This window comes from Lynx canadensis, chromosome X (genome assembly GCF_007474595.2).
Source record: "Lynx canadensis isolate LIC74 chromosome X, mLynCan4.pri.v2, whole genome shotgun sequence".
Classification (NCBI taxonomy): Eukaryota; Metazoa; Chordata; class Mammalia; order Carnivora; family Felidae; genus Lynx; species Lynx canadensis.
The window spans coordinates 114,173,836-114,196,858 of record NC_044321.2 but is presented as its reverse complement, the minus strand read 5'-3'; the positions used below and the strand labels follow the sequence as shown (position 1 = coordinate 114,196,858).

General features: G+C 38.6%; 1 pseudogene; it reads left to right on the top strand.

Annotated features, from left to right (window-relative positions):
- Positions 1 to 735: 735 nt before the first annotated feature.
- LOC115507266 lies at positions 736 to 1,805 on the top strand (annotated as a pseudogene).
- Positions 1,806 to 23,023: the final 21,218 nt, after the last annotated feature.

Sequence of the window (23,023 nt, the reverse complement as noted above, 5' to 3'; positions counted from 1 at the left end):
TAGCCTCAGATTAGCAGAGGGAGAAGTAACAGGCCCGACCAAGCATCAGGAAGAGGACTCTGAGGGAAGGCGGAGGGGATCTCCCACTCCAGAGAAGATTCTCAGAAACCCATTCTTACTTTCAGTCCTAAGAAGTCCCAGGCAGGGCCTTCAGGTAGATAATCCCACTTCTTTATATCCTCTTTGGGGTCTCAGGAAATGGGGATCTTGGCTTGAAGGTACCTCCCATCCTAGAACACAGGAGGCTCTGGTTGCCATCTGTATCCAGAGGTGCCCCTCAATTCCTTTTACAGGGGCTCTAGGAACTGGGTGGTGAAGGCCTTGTTCTAAAGCATGTGTCCTCCAGTCAGCAGAACAGAGGGCTCCCAGGCAGTGCCAGGATTCAAGGTGTAGACACTGAATGTCTACTAAGGGGTCTACTCATGCCAGAACAGAGGGGAGCCCACAGTTTCCGATCCCATCTGCCTACCATCAACCCGTAAATCCCTAGGCTTTCTTGGTTGCTTATAACCTGGGGAGATTTTTCACTTCCTATGATAAGTCCAGAAGCCCTTTGGGGCCCTAGAGCACCCCCTAAAGAGGAGACTTGTAAGTCATCCTTTGTCCAGAGCTGCCAAAAGTATCTTTTTCTGCTGAGGCCGCTGCCCTTCTCCCTTTCTCTCCAGGCTTGTGGTACCTGATCTCCATCACACTCACACTTCTACCTTCTACTTGCTGTTGCCAAGTAGAGTCATCATGCTTCACTCTCCAAAATGTCTGCGCCTCACATTTGAGCCAGACTTTCAGGCCCAAACTGAGATACAGGGCATGGCGGTGGCCCATGTTCTCACAGCTGAGGAGGAGGAGGAGGAGACTTCCTCCTCTTGCTCTTTCAATTTCTCCTATCCCTCCACCTCCTCCTCCCTGCCTTCCTCTCCTGTGATCCCGGTTTCCAAAGAGGAGAAGGAGGTGGAGGAGGAGGAGCCTGGGAAGGAGCCCGCCACAACATTGAGTCCTCCCCACAACCCTCAGAGCCCATGCTTCTTCTCCGTATCACGGAGCACATCAGAAGGAGGCTTCAATAGCCAAGAAGAAGAAGATACATGTTTCCCGCAGACCTCAATAGACACCGAATCTTCGCCCACAGACCCACTAGATGAGAAGGTAGCTGATTTAGTGAATTTCATGATCCTCAAGTACCGATTGCAGGAGCCCGTCACACAGGCAGAAATGCTGATGGTTATCATGAAAAGGTACAGGAAACATTTCTCTGTGATCTTTAATAAAGCTTCTAAGTGTTTAGAGGTGATCTTTGGCATTTATGTGAAGGAAATGGACCCCACCATCCACTCCTATGTCCCTGTCAACTCACTGGACCTCCTTACCCATCATAAGATGCTTAGTGACAAGCAGAACATGCCTGAATACAATCTCCTGATAATCATCCTGGGTGTGATCTTCATGGGGGGAACAGTGTCCCTGAGGAAGACATCTGGGATTTCCTGAATATGATAGGAATGTATGCTGAGAGGGAGCATTTCATTTATGGGGAGCCCAGGAAGCTCATCACCAAATATTGGGTTCAGGAGAATTACCTGGAGTATCAGCAGATGCCTAATCATGATCCTCCATGTTATTAATTCCTGTGGGGTCCCAGGGCCCATGCTGAAACCAGCAAGATAAAAGTTCTGGAATTTTTGGCCAAGGTCAAAGAGACTAACCCCACTTCCTTTTCATGCTGGTATTAGCATTTGAGAGATGAGGAAGAGAGGGCCTAGGCCAGAATTGGCTCTATGGATAATACTACTGCCATGTTCGTTGCATAGCATTGGTCAGCAGCTTCTCTTACCCCAACTGAAGAGTGAGCCTGAATCATCACTTTGTATTTGAAGAGGGCAGTCTTGGTTTTGAGTAAATGAGTCAGGATCAGGCTGGGGAGAACACAGTGTACAATAACTTTGTGTTCCTGTTTTGTATCGGTGACTTAGAAGTTCATCTTTTTTTCTTTTGATATTTTTCAAGTGTCCCTTTAAAATTTTTTAATGTTTATTTATTTTTGAGAGAGAGAGAGAGAGAGAGAGAGAGAATGAATGGGGCAGAGGTACAGAGAGAGAGTGAGTGAGACACAGAATCCAAAGCAGGCTCCAAGCTCTGAGCTATCAGCACAAAGCCTGGTTCAGGGCTCAAACCCATGAACTGCGAGATTATGACTTGAGCTGAAGTCGCATGCTCAACCAACTGAGCCACCAAGGCACCCCCAAATGTCCCTTTTAATGGACAGTTTAATTCCCTAAAGACTCTAAGTTTTGAATGACATCAGTAACACATTTATTGGTTTTTCAGGTTTAAGAATAAGAGTTTTAATATTTTGCAAAAATTTGGGAAACTTCCCATCTTTTAGGGAATCTGGTACAAGGTAACATTGGAATAGAAATTTCCTTGGAAATGTGAAAGAGCCAAGTAGTAAAGTATAAGGGTTCAATAAACAGAGGGAAAAATACAAAGGATGGTTTATCCTTGAGTTTGCTTATACCTTTCAGTCCACCATTCTGGAAAATTAAAAAGCTACACTTGGATTTGCTTGGCCTATTCAAGAAAGTAGATGAAATCTTAATAGATGAAAGTCCCTGCTCACTGACTTTTTTTATTCACCAAACATCAATTTTTTACTTGCTCCTTGGAAGGTCCTATGTTAGTAGTGGGGATCCTAGGATTAGCAGGATACACTCCCTAACCAAAGAATGGTAGAGGCTAGGAGCAGCAATCATATCAGGAACATGGTGGGATGTCCTCTAAGAGCTACAGAGCAAGAAAAAAGAGTGAGGAGGTGAGACTCCAAATGGAAGCAGTTGAGTAAAAAGGCACCGAGCCAAGGCACTTTGGAGCTCTGAGAAATGGCAATTCCTTCTGTCAGAGTTGGTTAGGAATCTGGGTGTTGAGTGGGGAGTGAAGGTTGTATGGGACATCTTACATGAATAGGTTTGGGAGATCTCAGAATCATCATCACTGGCTGGACGTCTCAATGAGGTCTAAGTAAATAGGTCAACTGGAGGAATGGCCCCAGAGCATGCCAGACACCAGCCCCTACCTTAGGGCCACCCTAAGTCCTGTCAGGAAGAGCACAGCTGCTCGCTGTGTCATTTGGGTGAGCAGCACTCTTGGGTACTCTAGCGGTCCAGTGCACCCTTGCTGGTGTCCCAGGGCTGAGAGCTGCCTTGGTGCTGGCTGGACACCAGAATGTGTTTCCCCTGTGCACGGTGGACCCCTCTGTGGAGGCTGGGGCTATGTGGGTGCACAGGGGTGGTGACCGACGTGTGACGGTTGAGACAGACCAGAAATACTAATGAGCAGGGGAAGGGAGTGTGCGGCTGCAAGGAGGTGGGAAGTGGAGAGACAGTGCCCTGGGACTAATCACCTCGGTGACTCTGCAGGTAAAGGGCTGGGTGTGGACATACCTTGAAACGGGTCCCCGTGTTGTCCCTGGCTCAGGCTGCCTCCCACAGATTCTGAGCTCTTGGCACCCTAGAGGGTAGGTGTCCCTTGGCTAGGACTTTGGTCTACATTGCCACCAGATAGAGGATTGGCCCAAGGGTGCAGACAGTTGCAGGGTGGATGGAAGTCCACGGAGATGGTACTTTTCCTTGTCAAACTGATGGATGGATATGGAATCCAAAGCAAGAAGTATCATGTGTCATGACATTGAGAGCATCCTCAAGTCCAAGACAGTGCTTGGGCCTGGGTGCAAGAAGTCCACAATGACAAACTCAGTAATAGTTTCCTAGGGGAATTCTGAAGCCATTTGTACCATTTTCAATTTCTTCCATGGAGTTCAAAGGCCCAGGTAGGTCTCACATTCCACGTTTGGAATCAAAACATGTGATCCTTCATTCATTCACTTATTAATTCACCCCATCCATCATTCTCTCATTTGTCCTTTCAGTCAGGAAGCTTTTACCGAACATATGCTAGGGAGAAACACCAAGGAAATAAACCAAAAAGAAATGAACACACGTAACTCAAGCTGTGATGTGAGAAAATGAACAGGAGGCAGATTGTAGAAAATATTAGGAAATTAGCAACTGTGAAATGATAGAATAATATATAATGATTCTGAGGTCGTATAATTACTGACTAGGCTTAAGTCTTCCGGATGAGACCGAGGAGAAGGGAAGAAGAGTTGGTTGCAATTCGAGTTATGGTAGTCATGAAGAAAGTTGTGGCAGAAGATACCAGTGTGAGCCATGGAGATGGTGAAGCTGAGAGGGATGTCTGGGTCAATAGGTCTGGTAGGAACCATGGGTCTGACTTTCAGGAGAGGGTACTGGGCTAGAGACTAGACTAAGCTGCATCAATAGACAGAGATCTACATGCTGTGGAATGTCCTCTCTTTCCTGTGAATACACTTGGCAGCGACAATGAAAAAGAAAAGCATAATACCATAATACATCCAGGTAATACTTTAAAGGGGAAAAATACTCATATAGTAATAAGTGAGAAGAAAAAGTTTTCCTAAATGTATATATACACATACATATATGTACACACACACACACACACATCCATGCCTGTGTATTTGTGGCTCGTATTATATAGACAGTGATCATGGCCTTTCAATCTCACATCTAATATCTTAGACCACTTTTAAAGTTTGGCTATTGACACCCTTTGTTCAGGTCTGAGCTTATACCTATCAATACCCAGACATTTACTCTTCTAATCCAGTGTGGCTGTTTTACAAAGCTGACAGCTGTGCGGGAACTAAAGATTTTCATAGCAAACAGAGCAAGACTGTAAGCCAGCTTGGGCCAGAGTACCTGGAGGCCGGGTCTCTATGATGCTTACTGTATCTGACTGGTAGACATTGTCGAAATTAGACATTCCTTTCCTCATTCCAGAGGAAGCCTTCAAACGAAATCTGATCCATGAACATGAGGAAGGCAAAACTGATCAAAGTGAGGACTGTTAAGCTCAAAGTCCCTACCGACTCGTTATGTTTCCTGTCCTCCACCCCCAAGGTGGTGGGTGCTCACACCCACGCACAGAACTCTAGGCTTTCCCTAAACACAGGTGATGGAGGGCCCTTCCTCAGACACGGATTTCATCATGCGCCTGCACAGGCATCTATCTGTGTGGACCCTAATAGGCCCAGTTCCACCAAATCCCAGTTTTTCCTCCTGGTTTTCTGGCTCTCCCAAGAGTTTGATTGTATATATCCTGTCATTTTTGTACTTTCTGAAAGCTCTCCTGTGATGTGGCCCTTTCTCTCTATATAGTTCCCTATACTTTTAGCTATGTCCCACACCATCGCCTCTCAACGATCTCCTTTTATTTTAATTTCTCAGGCCAACAGCGGATGTTTTAGCTCCTCTGATCTTTTCAACGAGCCAGTTTTGTTTCTATTGATAGTTAATGTTTTTCTAAATTCGATTTCATTGGTTTCTGCTCTTATCTATATTATTTTCATTCTTTTGCATTACTTGGGTTGAATTTTTCTTTTTATAATTTAGGTGGAATATTAAGATATTGATTTGGGTCATTTTTATGCCAAATAAAAACATTTAATGAAATAAATTTACCTCTACGTACAGCGTTAGCTGAATCCCTTGAACTCTGATGTGTCTGTCCGGTTTTCATTTTCATTTAGTTGGAAATATTTTCTAACTTCCTTTAATAATTTCTTTGAAGTACGGTTGGTAAAAATATGTTGTCTATTTTCCAAAAATTAGTGACTTTTTACATCTCTTTAGTTCTTTTCTTTGGTTTAATTTAATTATGGGGAGAGAAATATGTAATTCAATATTTTAAAATTTGTCAAGTGCTGTTTTATCATCTGTGTGAATGTTCTGAGTGCACTTGAAAAAATGTACATTTTGCTGTTGGAGTGTTTTCTAAATGCCAAGTAAATCAGTTTGGCTGATATTCTTTTTCAGGTTTTATTTTTGAATTATTTGATTATTTATGTAGAGAGGGATGTTGATGTCTCTCAATGTAATTGTAGCTTCAACTATTTCTCTTTTCCCATTCTCTTGGGTTTTGTTTTGTTTTTTATTTTTGTTTTTAGTTAATGTGTTTTGAAGATCTGCTTTTATTTATTTATTTTTTTAAACTTTTTTTTCAACGTTTATTTATTTTTGGGACAGAGAGAGACAGAGCATGAACGGGGGAGGGGCAGAGAGAGAGGGAGACACAGAATCGGAAACAGGCTCCAGGCTCTGAGCCGTCAGCCCAGAGCCCGACGCGGGGCTCGAACTCACGGACCGCGAGATCGTGACCTGGCTGAAGTCGGACGCTTAACCGACTGCGCCACCCAGGCGCCCCGAAGATCTGCTTTTAGATTTATACACATTAAGGACTGTTATGTCATCTTGGTAATTTGATTCTTTTATTGTTATGTAATATCCTCTATTTATTCTTGGTAACCTCCCTTCCTATGAAGTTATTTTTTTCCTGATATTGTTATAATAATCTAGCTACCTTCTTTTTCCATGTTTATTTTATTTTTAAAAATAGCAACCAATAACACTTTTTTTTGGTGTACAAAGCCAATGATTTTTACCCCTGTCTGGATCTGTGTACCCACCACCATAATCAGGATACTGTATGGTTCCATAACTGCTCCTTACAAAAAAAAAAAAAAAAAAAAGCCCTTCCCATGTGTTATGTACGTTTATATACTGTTCCCACACCTAACCTGGACAACCACTCATCTGTTTTCCACATCCATAGTTATATATTTCAAAGACAGTCAATATAGTTAAGTAATAGAATATATAACTTATTGATACTTGGTTTACTCAGTAAACAGTCTTTAAGATTCTTCCAAATCGCTGTGTGTATCAATAGTCTATCCCTTTTGTTGTTTAGGAGTGTCCCATTATAAGTTTGTTAACCTAGTTTGTTAATCCATTCACCCAATGTGAGGACATCAGATTGTTTTCCACTTTTGTCATATATGAATAGAGCTATCATAGAAAATCATGCACAGATCTTTGTGTGAACATAAGTTTTTATTTCTCCCAGGCATGGGATTGTTGAGTCAAATGGTGAGTGTATACGCATATAAGAAATCACCAAGTCATTCCCCACAATGACTGTTCAACTTTATATTCACTGGGGCAATGCATGAGAGTTCAAGTTGTTCTATATCCTTGCTGGCACTTACCAACGTTAGTGTTATTTTTTTAATCTGTTCTCAAAAGTAAGTTGCATCTTCCTGTGCTTTTAATTTGCTTTTCTCTAATGGCTAATAACGTTGAAAAGTTTTTCATGGGTTTATTTAACATGCATACACGTTATTTAACATGCATACATGTTTCAGTGAAGTATAGTCTGCCCACTAAAAATTTTTTTCCCTATTTTTTTTTTTTCAATTTTGAGGGCCCTTTATGTATTCCGGATAGAGATCCTAATTTGATTTGCAAACATTTTTGTTTTCTAGTCTGTTGCTTGGCTTTGTCTGCTCTTAAGCATTCCTTTCTCAGAGAAATAAAATTTTTAAATATGTTCAATTTATTATCTTCCTTTTTGAATCATTTTTTGGTGCCATTTTTTAGAGCTCTTTGCCTACTTCCAGTTCATTAGATTTTCCCGTATCTTTTGGTATTTGAGATTTATACTTTTCAATTTGCCATTTTTTCTCTGATCCTGGCAAGTCATCAAAGGGGGGAGGACAGTGAGGAGGGACTGAGGGGACCTCCAACTTGAGACGAAGGAGCCCCCGTCCCACCTGACCCAGAGAAACTTCGGGCAGGGTCCCCATTTGTAGCGTGTCTTGACCTCATCAAGGGAATCTGAGGGAAGCCCGGGATCATCCGAGGGGGCCTGACTCAGAACAGGAGAGGGAAGAGTCCCAGGTCCTCCTGGGCTTCTAGGTGGCTCTTCTGAGGAAGACCAGAAGGGATCTCCCGCCACGGATACAGGGAACCTCAGTCCCACCTGGCCCCTGATGTCAACTTCCAAAAGCTCAAGGCAAGGTCTTGGGAGCTGAAGGGACTGGGTGTGAGGCTCCCTCTGCAGGGTGGTGCTTCAGGCCAGCCGCTAAGAGTTATCACCAGTTCACGCTTCAGGTTTACGCCTCTGAGGAAGGCCTTAGGGAGATATTTCACTGCTGATACAGGGGGCCCCAGCCTTGCTGTCTGCCCTCAGAAGCCCCAAGCAATTTCCCTGGTGTGGAGTAGCTGGACTTCCATCTTGGGAAGCTGAGGGAGATGAAGCTTTTTCTGAGGGGTACGATCTTGGTTCAGCAGAGGGAGGAACTCTAGACTTTGCCATGAATCAAGGTGAGGACCCAGAGGGAGAATAGAGGGGACCTCTCATCACAGAGATGGAATCTTGCAGAAATCCACCCTCATTGTCAGCCCTGAGAGGCCTCATGCATGAACATCAGATAAAGACAGCTCTGCATCTCCTTGACTTCTTTTTCTGGCATCTCAGGAGATGGTGACCTTGACCTGAGGGACCATCCTCAAGTCAGTAGGTGGAGAGGGCATGCAGGCCCTGTCAAGAGTGAATATGATGATCTTGAGGAGGACTCAGGAGATATCACACCATAGTACACATAAGACCTCACAGAATCCAGCCTTACTCTATTGTCAGGCCTGGGAAACAAATATTTTTTAATATGGAAGAAGTCCAATATAACATTTTTTCCAATTTGAATCATGAATTTAATTTCCACTTCTGTAATGGTTAATGATGTAGAGAAATTTTTCATGTGCTTATTTGACATCCATATGTCAACTTTACTGAAGTATGGATTGATGTATGTTGCCCATTTAAAAATTAGGGTGTTTGTTTTCTAGTTTTTCAATTTTGAGGATTCTTTTTGCATTCTGGATACAGGTCTTTTGTTGGATATTTGAATTGCAAATATTTTCTTCCATTATGTGGCTTTGGTACATATTTGTGAACATGCTGAACATGCCATTAGGGAATTGCAAATTAAAACAGCATTGAGGTACCACTACTCGCCTATTCAAATGGCTAAAGTCCAAAACACTGAAAACACCAAATACTGATGAAGATGTAAAGCAAAGGGAACTCTCAGTAATTGCTGGTGGGAAGGCAAATTAGTAGAGCTATTTTGGAAGTTAGTTCAGCAGTTTTTTACAAAACTAAGCATAATCAAAAATCGGTTTGTGATGTTCTTAATAATTATGAAAAACAGAATAAGTGTGACTTTACCAATGAGATGAGAATCTTTAAACAATAGCTTGAATACATAAATGTCCATTATCTGCACATTGTATATTAATTTGAAGGCAAAAAAAAAAAAAAAAAAGGAGTGGAAGGCTTATTTTAAAGGTTGTGTGGAAATAAGATTTCGCATAAGTTTTATGGCTCCCAAATCACTTCTCAAAATATTAAGAATGCTGTTGCTTATCTGACTTTATATGATATAGGAAAAACAGCTGGTGATTTACATGGGTTTCTCTAAACCAATAAAGTCATAACAAGAACCTCAAAGCCCTTGGCAGCCATTCTTATGAGCAACATCTCTCTGAATAAACAAAACGTACATCACGCTAGGCCTACAGGTACATTTTGGGTGAATTCAACGTTCGAAAACAGTAAAGAACTTCCTGACTTTCGGCATTGAGGATTCAAGAAAGGCAAGAAGTAAGATTTTCAATAAAGTGCAGGTTCAGCAAAAATAAACTTGATAAAATGAGGCATGGTCATGTCTGCAGCAGAAACAGCTAATAGAGTTGAGATTGCACATTAAACATATTTCAAATGAAAATACATGCAAATCAGTTTTGTGCAGTTTAGAACTACGATTAAATGTATAATTTTAGATACTTAATTGAGCTTTTCATTGCACTTTTCACAATCATTCTGTCCAATGTATACGTGCAATTAACTTATTGAAGCCATCTCTCCAAAATAAATGTATATATTTTATAAAGATTGTTCATGTTCATGTTTCTAACAGTGTACTGCACGTAGTGATAATCAAATGGCATTTAGTTAGGCTTTTCAAATGGAAGTTTCACGAGAGCGGAGTCTTCTAGTATTTTCATTTAAAATGTGTATGTTTAGTTCTGGTTCTGATAATGGCAGAGTAGTGTCTTTCAGAATAATCCTCCCACCGCTACTTATAAACTTGGTATAAATTTTTAAAAATATAACTATCTAAAGGCACTAGAATAAGACTGAAATCAGACAGAAACTGGAGGGGATTCAATCTTTGAAAAAAAGGAGAGTGCACTGGGTGAGATTAGTTATTCTAGGACTTTTCCCCTCCGTTACTCCTCAGTTTTCATGAAAGAGGGATGTAAGCCCTGCAGCAGAAAATCACCATCCTCTTGGCTTAAAGTGTCAAAAAAGCAAGCCTGTAATTGCCAGAGTTATTAGAAATTGAAGAGGCATATCCCAGGAAGGAGGAAGGCAAAGTGAGAGTTGCCCCAAAATAGGCCTTTCAACTTTCTTCATAGTTTGAATCATGAACTGTGTTTGTGTAAGGAAAAGTCCAATGGAAAACTCGAGTCAGAAGGCTAAAAAACAAGGGCAGAGATTTCAGTGGTTGCTTGGTGACAGAGTTTGGAGTTCAAGTTGAAAAAGGTAAGAGTGGCTTGGTAAGACCTTTGATTTTCACAGACCAACCCTAAGAAAGTATAAACATGAAGTTTCGACAAGGTGAACATGATCAGTCAGGAATTTAACTGTCTGAAAGAACGAATTTCAACAATCTTCAAAAGAAGACAAGAGAATTCATAGTGTCTATACTGTGTACAGTAACAATTAATAGGCATGCAGAGAAGCATAGATATGTGACCCATGCTGATGCTGCAGATTGTGGAATTAGTGCATACATTGTTTTGAGGTGTAGGTAAAATGCTTACATAGTCCATATAAGACTCCATAAAATATTAAAAATTGCAAAAGACAGAATTCTTATGGAATATGCTCTCTAACCAAAATATAATTATATTTAAAAAATAATAATAAAAAGAAATCCTGAAAAAAATTAGAGAAAATATTTGAACTGCAAGAAAACAATATACCATGTCAATTGGGAGGGTGGGGGCATCTACAGGTAAAGTAATTTGTAAAGAAATCTTCTAAATTTAAATTCTTGTATTACAGAAGAAGAAAGTTCACAAATCAATAATTTACATTTTAACCTCAAGAAACTAGAAAAACAAACACAAATTAAATGGAAGGAAGGAAATAATAAAGGTAAGAGAACACAAACAGTGGAGGAAATTAACAAAACTAAACAGTTGGTTCTTTGAAAATATTAACACACTTGATGTAACGAGGAAGACAAGAAGAGAGAGAGAGAGGTAGAGACAGAGAGATGAGAGAGAGAGAGAGAGAGAGAGAGAGAGACAGAGAGAGAATGCATATAAGTGAGCAAACAAATGCCAATATCAGAAACGAAAGCAGGATATCATTACGGATCCTGCAGATGTTAAAAATACAGTCAAGAAACATTATGAAAATTTTATCAATAAATTTGACACTTCAGATAACATTGAAAATTACTGGGAAAAGATAACTTACAATTGCCTCCAAAAATAGAAAAAATAAAGTAATTGTATCTATTAAGGAAATGAAGTTTATCATCAAAACCCTTCACCTCACCATCACACAAAAAAACCTGGGGCCAGATGATTTAACTGGTGATTTTTATCAAATATTTAATGAAGAAGAGATAATATTATATCACACAATCTTCCAGACAATTGAAGAGAGAACAATTCCCAATTAATTTTGTAAAGCAAGTATAAACTTATGCCAAAAGTTGACAAATACTTTACAAGAAAAAAAAAAAAAAAAAAACTACTGACCAATATCTCTGATAAATGTAGAGACATAAAGCCTTAATAAAATATTAGCAAATCAAAACCAGCAATCTGTAAAAAGGATAAAACATCATAAGCAAGTGGGAATGCAAGAATGCCAAACAGGTTTAAAATTCAAAAATCTTTTAATATAATTAATATAATTCACCACATTAATTGAAAAAATGGGTAAAATCATCTCAATAAATTAGGTAAAATATTTGACACATGCCATTATACATTTAGAGCTTAAAAAATACTCTCAGATAGTAAATGGAATAAATGCTTCAATCAAAAGACAGGTTGTCAGAATGGATAAAAAAGTAAGACCTATCTATATGATGCTACAAGAGACTCATTTTGGACCTAAAGACACCTACTGATTGAAAGTGAGGGGATGGAGAAACATTTATCATGCAAATGGGTGTCAAAAGAAAGCTGGGAGTAGACTTGGGCAAACTAGACTTTAAAACAAAGACTGTAACAAGAGATAAAGAAGGGCAGGTGTGCCTGGGTGGCTCGGTTGGTTGAGGGTCTGGCTCTTGATTTCAGCTCAGGTCATGATCCCAAGTTCGTGAGATCGAGCCCTGAGTCAGGCTCCATGACTGCTTAAGATTCTCTCTCTGTCTGCCTCTGCCCCTCTCCCCAACTTGCTCTGTCTCTAAAGTAATAAAAAAAAGGGCATTATATCATAATAAAGGGGAAAATCCAACAAGAAGATCTAATAATTATAAATATTTATGCACCCAATATGAAAGCACCCAAATATATAAACAAATAAACATGAAGGAACACACGGATAATAATACACTAATAGTAGGGGACTTTACCACCCCACTTACATCAATGGACAGATGATCTAAGCAGAAAATCAACAAAGAAACAATGGCTTCGAATGATTCACTGGACCGGATGGACTTGACAGATATATTCAGAACATTTTCATCTTAAAGCAGCAGAATACACATTTTTTTCAAGTGCACATGGGACAGTCTCCAGAATAAATCACATATTAAGTCACAAATCAGGCCTCGACAAATACAAAAAGATTGAAAACATACCATGCACCCTTTGTGACCACAATGCTATGAAACTAGAAGTCAACCACAAGAAAAAATTGGGAAAGGCCACAAAGGTTAAACACAACATTCTATGAAACAATGAATGGTCAACCAGGAAATCAAAGAAGAAATAAAAAAAAAATACATGGAAACAAATGAAAATGAAAACAGCAATCCAAAACCTTTAGAATGCAGCAAAAGTGGTCCTAAGAGGGAAGTATATAGCTATAGAGGCCTACCTCAAGAAGCAGAGAACTCACAAACGAACAGCTTAACCTTACACCTAAAGGAGCTAAGAAAAGAACAACAAATGAAGCCTAAAGCCAGCAGGAGGAAGGAATTAATAAGATTAGAGCAGAAAGGAATGATAGAGAAAAGTAAAAAAAAAACAATAGAACAGATCAATGGAATGAGGAGCTGGTTCTTTCAAAAAATTAATAAAGTTGATAAACCTCCAGCCAGACTTATAAAAGAGGAAAGATAAAGGCCCCAAATAAATAAAATGATAAATGAGAGAGGAGAAATAACAACCAACACCACAGACATACAAACAATTATAAGAGACTATTATGAAAAACTACATGCTAACAAATTGGACAACCTGGAAGAAATGGATAAATTCCTGGAAACATATAAACTATTCAAACTGAAACAGGAAGAAAAAGAAAACTTGAACAGACAAATAACCAGGAACGAAATGGATTCACTAATTTAAAAACTCCCAACAAACAAAAGTCCAGGGCCAGATGTCCTCACCAGTAAATTCTACCAAACATTTAAAGAAGAGTTGGGGTGCCTGGGTGGCTCAGTCAGTTAAGCATCCAAATTCAGCTCAGGTCATGATCATGTGGTTTGTGAGTTCAGGCCCTGTGTTGGGTTCTGTGCTGACAGTTCAGAGCCTGGAGCCTGCTTCAGATTCTGTATCTCCCTCTTTCTCTGCCCCTCTCCCATTTGTGCTCTGTCTTTCTCTCTCTGTCTCTTAAAAATAAATACACATTAAAATTTTTAAAAAATAAAGAAGAGTTAATACCTCTTCTCAAACTATTCCAAAAAATAGAAAAGGAAGGAGAACTTCCAAAGACATTCTATGAGGCCAACATTACCTTGATACCAAAACCAGACAAAGACTCAAGTGAAAAAGAGAACTACAGGCCAATATCCCTGATGGACATGCATATAGAAATTCTTAGTAAAATACTAGCACACTGAATCCAACGATACATTAAAAGAATCATTCACTACGATCAAGTGGAATTTATTCCTGGGTTTCAAGTGTGGTTCAGTATTTGTAAATTGGTCAACATGGCACAACCACATTAAGAAAAGAAAAGATCATCTCAATAGATCTAGCAAAAGCACTTGACAAAGTATAACATCCATTCATGATAAAAACCCTCAACAAAGTGCGTTTAGAGGGAAAATACCTGAACATAATAAAGGCCATCTATGAAAAACCCACAGCTAATATCATCATAAATGAGGAACAACACAGAGCTTTTTCTCTACAGTCAGGAACAAGACAAGGATGTCCACTCTCACCACTGTTTTTAACATAGTACCGGAAGTCCGAGCCAACAAAAATCAGACAACAGGAACAATAAAAAGTATCGAAGATGGCAAGGAAGAGGTCAAACTTTCACTATTTGCAGATGACATGATACTGTATATAGAAAACCCAAAAGACTCCACCAAAAAAACTGTTAGAACTGGTAAATGAATCCAGTAAAGTTGCAGAATACAAAATCAGTGTATAGAAATCGGTTCCATCTCTATATACCAATAAAAAATATATACCAAAATATATACCAAAGAAAAATTAAGGAATCAATCCTGTTTAAAATTGCACCGAAAACGAAAAAAATACCTAGGAATACACCTAACCAGAGAGGTGAAAGATCTGTAGTCTGAAAACTGTGATACACTGTGCTCGCTTCGGCAGCACATGTACTAAAATCGGAACGATACGGTGAAAACTGTGATACGCTGATGAAAGAAACTGAAGCTAACACAAAGAAATGGAAAGACATTCCATGCTCGTGGATTAGAAGAAAAAATATTTTTATTTTGTAATGTTTATTAATTTCTGAGAGAGAGAGAGAGAGAGAGAGAGAGACAGAGAGAGAGAGAGAGAGAGGGTGGGGGAGGGGCAGAGAGAGGGAGACACAGAATCTGAAGCAGGCTCTAGGCTCTGAGCTGTCAGCACAGAGCCCGATGCGGGGCCCAAACCCACAAACCGTGAGGTCATGACCTGAGCTGGAGCTGGATGCTTAACCGACTGAGCCACCCAGGTGCCCCAAAGAACAAATATTTTTATTTTTTATTATTTTTTATTTTTTTCTTTTAGAATGAACCAGATGTTCTTTTATTTTATTTTATTTTTTTAATATGAAATTTGTCAAATTGGTTTCCATACAACACCCAGTGCTCATCCCAACAGATGCCCTCCTCAATGCCCATCACCCACCCTCCCCTCCCTCCCACCCCCCATCAACCCTCAGTTTATTCTCAGTCTTTAAGAGTCTCTTATGGTTTGCCTCCCTCCCTCTCTAACTTTTTTTTCCCCTTCCCCTCCCCCATGGTCTTCTGTTAAGTTTCTCAGGATCTACCTAAGAGTGAAAACATAGGGTGTCTGTCTTTCTCTCTATGACTTATTTCACTTAGCATAACACCTTCCGGTTCTATCCACGCTGCTACAAAAGGCCATATTTCATTCTTTCTCATTGCCACGTAGTGTTCCATTGTGTATATAAACCACAATTTCTTTATCCATTCATCAGTTGATGGACATTTAGGCTCTTTCCGTAATTTGGCTATTGTTGAAAGTGCTGCTATAAACATAGGGCTACAAGTGCCCCTCTGCATCAGCACTCCTGTATCCCTTGGGTAAATTCCTAGCAGTGCTATTGCTGGATCATAGGGTAGATCTACTTTTAATTTTTTGAGGAACCTCCACACTGTTTTCCAGAGTGGCTGCACCAGGTTACATTCCCACCAACAGTGCAAGAGGGTTCCCGTTTCTCCACATCCTCGCCAGCATCTATAGTCTCCTGATGTGTTCATTTTAGCCACTCTGACTGGCGTGAGGTGGTATCTCAGTGTGGTTTTGATTTGTATTTCCCTGGTGAGGAGTGATGTTGAGCCTCTTTTCATGTGCCTGTTGGCCATCTGGATGTCTTCTTTAGAGAAGTGTCTATTTATGTCTTCTGCCCATTTCTTCACTGGATTATTTGTTTTTTGGGTGTGGAGTTTGGTGAGTTCTTTATAGATTTTGGATACTAGCCCTTTGTCCGATATGTCATTTGCAAATATCTTTCTCCATTCAGTCGGTTGCCTTTTAGTTTTAAGAACAAATATTTTTTAAATGTCTATATTACCAAAGGTGATCTATACATTTATTGCAATACCTATCAGAATACCAACAGCATTTTTCACAGAGCTAGAACAAACAATCCTAAAATTTGTATGGAACTACAAAGACCCTGAATACCCAAAGCAACCTTGAAAAAGAAAAGCAACACTGAAGGCATCAAAATTCAGGACTTCAAGTTGTACTGCAAAGTTGTAGCAATCAAAACAGTATGGTACTGTGACAAAAATAGACACATAGACCAACAGAACAGAAAAGAAAACCCAGGAATGAATCATAGCATATGGTCAATTAATCTTCAACAAAGCAGAAAAGACTATCCGATGGGAAAAAGGCAATCTTTTCAACAAATGGTGTGGGGAAAACTGGACAGCAACATGCAAAAAATGAAACTGGACCACTTTCTTACATCATACACAAAATAAATTCAAAATGGATTAAAGACCTAAATGTGAGACTAGAAACCATAAAAATCATACAGGAGAACATAGGCAGTAACCTCTTTGATATCAGCTGTAGCAACTTCTTTCTAGATATGTCTTATGAGGGAAGGGAAGCAAAAGCAAAAGTAAAAATAGACTATTGGAACTACATCAAAATAAAAAGCTTCTGCACAGTGAAGGAAACAATCAACAAAACTAAAAGGCAACCTATGGAATGGGAGAAGACATTTGCAAATGACCTATCTGATAAAGCGTTAGTATCCAAAATCTATAAAGTACTTATAAAACTCAACACCCAAAAGCAAATAATCCAATTTAAAAATGGGCAGAGACATGAGTAGACTTTTTCCAAAGAAGACACCCAGATGGCCAACAGATGCATGAAAAGATGCTCAACATCACTATTTATCAAGGAAATGCAAATCAAAACTGCAATGAGGTATCAACTCACACCTGTCAGAATGGCTAAAACCAACAACACAAGAAACAACTGGTGTTGGCAAGGATGTGGAGATGAAGGAACCCTCCTGCACTGTTGGCAAGAATGCAAACTGGTGCAGCCACTGTGGAAAACACTATGGAGATTCCTCAAAAAGTGAAAAATGGAACTACTCTATGATCCAACATTCACATTACCAGGTATTTACCCAAAGAATACAAAAATACTAATTCAAAAAGATACATGCACTCTGATGTTTGTAACAGCATTATCTACAATAGCCCAATTATTATCGTTATTATTTATTTAAGAGAGAGAGTGTGAGCAGGGAAGAGGGGCACACGGAGAGAGAGATAGAGAATCGTAAGCAGCCTGCCTGCTCAGTACCAAGCTGACATGGGCTTTGATCCAGGATGCTGGGATCGTGACCTAAGCTGATATCAAGAGTTAGACGCTCAACTGACTGAGCCACCCAGGTGCTCCTACAATAGCCAAATTATTGAAACAGCCCAAGTGTCCATTGATAGTGGAATGGATAAGTAAGAGGTGGTATATACATACAATGGAATATTACTCAGCCATATAAAAGAACAAAATCTTGCCACTGGCAACAACATGGATGGAGCTAGAAAGTATTATGTTAAATAAGTCAGTCAGAAAAAGACAAATACCATATGATTTCACTCATATATGGAATTTAAGAAACAAAACAAACGAACATAAGGGGGAAAAAGAGTAACACTAAGAAACAGACTTGGAAGTATACAGAACAAACTGACGGTTACCAGAAGGGAGGGGGTGTGAGTTAGATATGTTAAGGGGATTAAGGAGTGCACTCGTGATAAGCATTGGGTATTGTATGGAAGTGTTGAATCACTATGTTGTACACCTGAAACTAATGTTACACTGTATGTTAACTAACTAGAATTTGCTTAAAAAATACTCTCAGATAAATGGGAACAAAGGGATATTTCCTCAGTTTGCAAAATGGGCATCTATTTAAAAACCTGCATCTAACATAGTCAACTATGTCAACTTTGCCCCTAAGTCCAGAAACAAGGAAATATGCCTTCTCTCACTTTTATTCAATAGCCAATGGATCAGAAAAGAAATCATAAGAACAACTAGAAAATAATTTGAGACGAAAGAAAATAAAGCAGCATACAAAAAACTTATCAGATACAGCAAAAACCATGATCAAAGAAAAACGTATGGCTACAAATACCTATATTAAGAAGGAAGACAGATCTAAGAAGAAACCAACCTGACCATTTTATGGATAAGAAAAGAAAAGTGAGCTAATCGCAAAACTAGTAAAAGGAAGGAAATAACAAAGATTAGACTGGAGATAAGTGAAATAGGGAATAGAAAAAGAGAGAATCAACAAAACCGAAAATTGGTTATTTGAAAAGAACAGCAAGATCTATGAATCTTTAGACTGACCAGGAAAAAATAAATATAGCAGACTCAATAAAATCAAAATTAGAAACAAAGAACTCCCTATGGATCTTACAGAATTAAAAAGGACTGTAAGAACATACTATGCCTAGTTGTACGTCAACGTATTAATTTAGATGAGATGGAAAAATTCCTAGAGACACACAGATTGTTAAAACTTTCCAAAGAACAAAAAGGAAAATGTGACTAACCTTAAAACAGTGTAAAGAGTTGAAATCAGGAATCTAAAATCTCTCGAAAAAATAAGCCCAAGACCAGGCAGTTTCGATGATGATTTCCATCAAATATGTAAGAAAGAATTAACACAAATCCTCAAACTGTTACAAAACACAAAGAAAACTAAACTATCATGCTAGCATGCCCTGACACCAAAGACAGATGAAGACTTCACAATAAAACAAAGTTACATACCTATTATCTCTTATGAATATAAATGCAAAATATCTTCAACAAAATCCTAGAAGACAATATCTGGAGGCATATTAAAAGGGATTATACACCGTGGCCCAATGGGATTTATCCCAGATGTGAAAGTAGATCAACATAAAATAATGAGTGAATATAGTACCTAACATTCATAAAAAGGAACAATCCACATAACCATCTTGATTGATTCCTGGCTAAAACTAAATAAGAAAAAATACTTAACAAAACAAAACTCTCAGAATAAATGAGGACATTTTTTTTAAGTTTATTTATTTATTTGGAGAGAGAGAGCACGCACAAAAGTGCGAGTGGGGGAGAGGCAGAGAGAGAATCCCAAACAGGCTCAGTGCTGTCAGCACAGAGCCTGATGTGGGGCTCGAACCCACAAACTGTGAGATCATGACCTGAGCTGAAATCAAGAGTCAGATGCTTAACCCACTGAGCCACCCAGGCACCCCAGAGAGGACTTCTTAAACATGATAAAAGGTAGACTTAATCACTTTGACTGCTATAACAAAAAGTACCATAGACTAGGTGGCTTAAACAACAAACATTTTATTTCTCACAGTTCTGGAGGCTAAGAAGTTCAAGATCAAGGTGCTGGCGATACAGTGTTTGTGAGAGTCAGTTTCCTTGTCCATAGACAGCCAGAGACAGTCTTCTTACTGTGTCTTCGTGTAATGAAAAGAAGGCTAGCGGGCTCTCTAGGGCTTTTTTATAACGGCCCTTAATCCCATGCATGAGGGCTCACCATCATGACCTAATTACCTCACAAAGGCCTCACTTCCTAACACTATAACACTGGAGGTTAGGATTTCAACAAATGGATTTGGGAGGGCAGAAAACATTTAGTCCATAACAAGGTATTTATGAAAAAATACATAGGTAATATCATAGTCAACTGTGAAAGACTAAAAATTTTCCTGCTAAAATCAGGAACTAGACAAGAATGCCTGCTGTTGCCATTTCTATTCCATACCTTACTGGAAGTTCTGGCCAGAGCATTCAGGAAAGAAAAATAAATAGGCATCCAAACTAGAAAGTAAGAAGTAAAAGTATGGCTACTCACAGAAGACAATGTCTTATGTACATTATAATATAAGTATATACATGTAGGTCTGTATATGTATGTATACATTTATGTATATATATGCATAAAAATACAGCTAATAAACAAGTCTAGCAAATTTGAAGTATACAAGGTCAACTTGTCTATACACTAAAAAGGAGCAATCTCAAAAGGAAATTTGAAACACAATTTTTTATTTACAATAACATCAAAAAGAATAAAACATTTAGGAATAAATTTACTGAGGGGTAAAGACTTGTACACTAAAAACTACAAACATTACTTAAAGAAATTAAAGAAGATATAAATAAGTGGAAAGATACCCCAAGTTTGTGGGTTATTATACTTAATGTTGTTAGTATTGAAATACTCCCCAGAGTGGTCTACAGAATCAATACAATCTTTATCAAAATTGCAACTGCCAAAGTTCACAGAACTAGAAAAATTCACGTGCAATTGCAAGGAATCCCATGTAGCCAAAATACTCTTGAGAAAGAAGAACAAAAGTGGAGGACACACAATTTTCTGACTACAATGCTGTAATAATCAAAGCAGTGTGGTACTGGCATAAGGTGAGGCATATAAATCAATGGAATAGAGTTAAAAGTCCAAAAATAAATTCATAGAGCTTTGGCCATATATTTTTTATCAAGGAGGAAATAACAGTCTGTTCAAGAAATGGTGCTGAGACAACTGTATACATCTAAATGCAAAAGAATAAAATTAGACCCTTACATCACACCATGTAAAAATTCATCTGAAATGGAGCAAAGACCCAAGTATAAGAAGAAAGCTCTAAGACCCTTAGAAGAAAACAGGAGTAGATCTTCATGGCTTTGGATTTGGCAATGGACTTTTAGGTACATGACAACAAAAGCATGAGCAACAACAACAAAACAGATTATTTGGACTTCAGTGAAATTAAAAACTGGGGCATCAAGTGAGAAAAGAACCATGACATGGGCAAAAATATTTGCAAGTTGCATATAAGGCAAAGTTCTAGTGTTCAGAATATATAATGATCTCTTACAACGCAACAACAAAAGACGAACAAACCGAAATAAAAAGTGGGCAGAGGATTTAAATAGACACTTTGCCAAGAATGTATACAAATGGCCAATAAGCACATGAAAAGATGCTCAACACCATCAGTCATTAGGGAAATGCAAATCAAAACCACAATGAGACACCACTTCACAATAGACAATAACAAGTGTTAACAACGATGTGGAGTAATTAGAAGTTTCATATAATGTTGGTGTGAATATAAAATGCTGCACCTGCTTTGGAAAATAGTCTAGCTGGTGCCCAAAAGATTGAACATGACCTAGCAATATTTCTAGGTATATATCCAAGAGGAATAAAACATGTCCACACTAAAACTTGGACACAAATGTTCAAACATAATTCATAATAGTCATATAGCGGAAATCGATGAATAGATAAAATGTGGTATATACATATGATGGAATATTTTTCAGCCATAAAAAGAAATAAAGCACTAATACATTCTACAACATGGATGAACTTTGAAAATACTGCACCAAGCAAGCAAAGCCACACAAAGGACGTATATCGTGTGATTCAGTTTATATGCATTATCCAGAATAGGCAAAGCCATAGAGACTGAAAATAGATTACTGTTTACCAAGGTGGGATGGAGGGCAGGGGCCATGGAAATGGTGAATGACAGATAATGTTTGAACATTTCTTTTTAGGGTCTTGAGAATGTTAAAAAATGAGTTGCAGTAATGGTTGCATAATTCAATGAATATACTAGATACTACTGAACTGTATTCTTTAACTGGGTTGGTGAATGTAATGGCCTGTAAAATATATCTCAATAAAGCCATAAAACATTCAGAATCTCTTAAAATTAATACAGTATTATATTACGATTAAGAAAAAAAAGGAGAAATAAGAAAGCTTGTTAGCCATCTATGTAAACAAATGTAATTAAAAATCTTTCCACAATGAACTTCCCAGAATTTGTTGGTGAATCGTATGAAACATTTAAGGAACAATTAACATCATTCATAAAAAACTTATTCAGAAAGCAGAAGAGGAGGGAATACTTTCCAAATTATTCTATGATGATAATCCCAATAAAAAAGGCAGAAAAGAGATCATAAGAACAACAAATACAACAACAAACTACAGACCAAGAGTTCATTAATATAGGTGTAAAATCTTTAACAATATATTACCGAATCATTTATTAACATATAAAAACATCATGATTAATTAAGGTTTATCCAATAAATACAAGTTGGGTTTAACTTTTGAAAATCGATCAGTATGAGTCTTTTCATTAACAAAATAAAGGAGGAAAATCACATAATCATCTCCCTACTTTCAGAAAATGTATTCAAAAAACCTCAATACCCACATATGATTTTTAAAAACACACATGACACTGAACTAACTGGAAACAGATGAGAGCTACCTCAATTAGTAAAAGAGCATATATGAGCAACTTACAGCTAGTATAATCAATGGCAATTCATACATTCCTCCTAAAATCAAGAACAAGGTTGATATGGCCACTGTTAGCACTTCGATTTCTTTTTAAATTAAGTTTAAAATTTTAATTCCAAAGTAGTTAACATACAGTGTTATATTAATTTCAGTTTTACAATACAGTAAGTCAACAATTCTATACATTACTCAGGGCTCATCAGGATATGTGTACTCTAATTTCTGTCACCTCTTCCACTCATCCCTTCCCTCACTGCCCTCCCCTCTGGTAACTTCTCTTTCTTTTTAATTTTTCTTAAATTGAAAATCTCATTCTAGGGGCACCTGGGTGGCGCAGTCGGTTGGGCGTCCGACTTCAGCCAGGTCACGATCTCGCGGTCCGTGAGTTCGAGCCCCGCGTCAGGCTCTGGGCTGATGGCTCAGAGCCTGGAGCCTGTTTCCGATTCTGTGTCTCCCTCTCTCTCTGCCCCTCCCCCGTTCATGCTCTGTCTCTCTGTGTCCCAAAAAAATAAAT